The 2,390-nt window shown below is 39.2% G+C and overlaps 1 pseudogene; it reads left to right on the top strand.

The window, feature by feature from the left end:
• Positions 1–1,323: 1,323 nt before the first annotated feature.
• On the top strand, positions 1,324–1,854 carry LOC123800750 (large ribosomal subunit protein uL11 pseudogene; annotated as a pseudogene).
• The last annotated feature ends 536 nt before the right edge of the window (positions 1,855–2,390 follow it).

The raw sequence follows: 2,390 nt of genomic DNA, 5'->3' as shown, positions 1-2,390 counted from the left end.
AGAAGCAGTAAGCAGAAGAGAAGACAGAGTTGAGTGCTGAGTCTGAGGGACTACTCATGGTTAGGGAGTAAATAAGCAAAGAAGAGTCAGAATGGGTAGTCAACAAAGTTAAAGGACAGTCAGGATAATGCAGTAGAATGAAGGCCAAATGCATAGAGAGTTTCAAAGAGGAGGTTGTAGGTGACTTTAAGAGCTATAGAAAGGTAACGGAAAATGAGGACTTAGAAGTAATAAGGAGGAGCCCCTGGGTGGCACAGTTGGTTAAGCATCTGGCTCTTGGTTTCAGTTCAGGTCATGATCTTAGGATCATAAGATCAAGTCCTGCATCAGGCTCTGCACTCAGTGTGGAGTCTGCTAAGGTTTCTCTCCCCCTCCCTCTGCCTCTCCCTGTGCTTGCTTTCTCTCCCTCTCTCAAATAAATAAATAAATCTTAAAAAAAAAAAAAAGAAGAAGTAATAAGGAAACCACTTATGGCTATGGAAAATGTGGTTTCAACAGAGTAATGGAGGTGGAGTTATAGGATGATGGCTGGGTGCTGATGAGTGCTCAAAGGATTTAGACTACATACTGGTAGTAAATGAAAGAAGAGACTTTAATTCAATAAGCATTAATTTGGTACTAACTGGTAGTCCTGTACACTGAAAACTAAGAAATATTTCACAGAGCAATTTTAAAAGACCAAAATAAGAACAGAGATAAGTACCACGGTTATAGATTTAAAAGCTCAATTCTCTTAAAGTTATAGATTCAATTCAATCCCAATCAAAATCTCAACGGGATTTTTTTTTTAGAAGTTGACAAGTTGATTCTAAAATTTATGTGGAAAAACAGAACCCAATCTTGGGAAAAAAATCAAAATTGGTGGATGTATACTTTCTGATTTCAAAATTTACTGTCAAGTTACAATAATCAAAACAATGTGATGGTGTCGTAAGTAAGGACAAATAGATCAGTGGACCAGAACAGGAAATCCAGAAATAAACCTTCACATATGTAGTCACTTGATTTTTTTTTTACAAAGATAGCAAGGGGGTTGTCTAATAAGCTGGTGCAACAGGGAAAAGAAAGACTTCTCAACAAATGGTACTACAGCAAAATGGTAAATATATGTAAAACATGAACCCCAACTCCTACACACTTCACAAAAATTAATTTGAGATGTATCATTGACCTAAATATAAAAGCTGAAACTATAAACTTTAAAAAAAAAAGATTATATGGCTTATGGCTTTTGGCTTTTGGCTTTTGGCTTGGAAGAGGCAAAGGTGCAACTATCTTCGGTCATCCAGAATCCAGGTTCATCCAACACCAGCTGCCTCCACCATGCCCCCTGAGTTCGACTCCAATGAGATCAAAGTTGTGTACCTGAGGTGCACTTGTGGCAAAGTTGGTGCCACCAGAGTCTGCCCTGGCCCTGAAGATCGGCCCATTGGGTCTGTCTCCAAAAATGTTGGTGATGACATCGCCAAAGTGACCAGTGATTGGAAGGGTTTAAGGATTATAGTGAAACTGACCATTCAGAACAGACAGGCCCAGATTGAAGTGGTATCTTCTGCCTCTGTCCTGATTATCAAAGCCTTCAAAGAACCACCAAGAGATAGAAAGAGACAGAAAACCATTAAGCACAGTGGAAATACCACTTTTGATGAGATTGTCAATATTGCCTGACAAATGCAAAACCGATCTTTAGCCAGGCAACTCCCTGGAACCATTAAAGAGATCCTGGGGACTGCCCAGTCTGTGGGCTGCAATGTTGATGGCCACCACTCTCATGACATCATAGATGACATCAATAGTGGTGTAGTGGAATGCCCAGCTAGTTAACTACAAAGGAAAATATTTCAATAAAGGATTATTTGACAACCTGACAATCAATTTGACATAATTTGGGGGGAAAAAAGATTTTATATATTTATATATGTATTTAGAGAGAGTGGGGAGGGGCAGAGGGAGAGAGAGAATCTCCAGCAGATACCACGCTGACCGCAGAGCCCAACACAGGGCCAGATCTCATGACCCTGAGATCACAACCAGAGCCAAAATCAAGAGTAAGACACTCAACTGACTGAGCCACCCAGGAGCCCCTAAAACTATAAACTTCTAGAAGAAACGTAAGGGGATATCTTTGAGAACCTGAGTTAAACAAAGACTTATTAGAGTACACAAAATCATTAACCATAAAAGAAAAACACTGATAAAGTAGACTTAATAGAAAATAAAAACTTTTGCACATCAAAAGACAACAGTTAAGAAAATGAAAAGGCAAACCACAGTGTCCCTGTTATCAATTTATGGCCTGTTACCTCCAAATTCACCCTTCTCTACATACTCTGGGACATTTATATATTTTTCCATTGCCACCTTTGTCAGTAAAGGACTTTGGTATGCTG

Source organism: Ursus americanus, chromosome 26, assembly GCF_024610735.1.
Source record: "Ursus americanus isolate L20-20 chromosome 26, mUrsAme1.1.p, whole genome shotgun sequence".
Classification (NCBI taxonomy): domain Eukaryota; kingdom Metazoa; phylum Chordata; class Mammalia; order Carnivora; family Ursidae; genus Ursus; species Ursus americanus.
The sequence above is the reverse complement of the archived record's forward strand: the minus strand, read 5'-3'. Positions and strand labels throughout refer to the sequence as shown.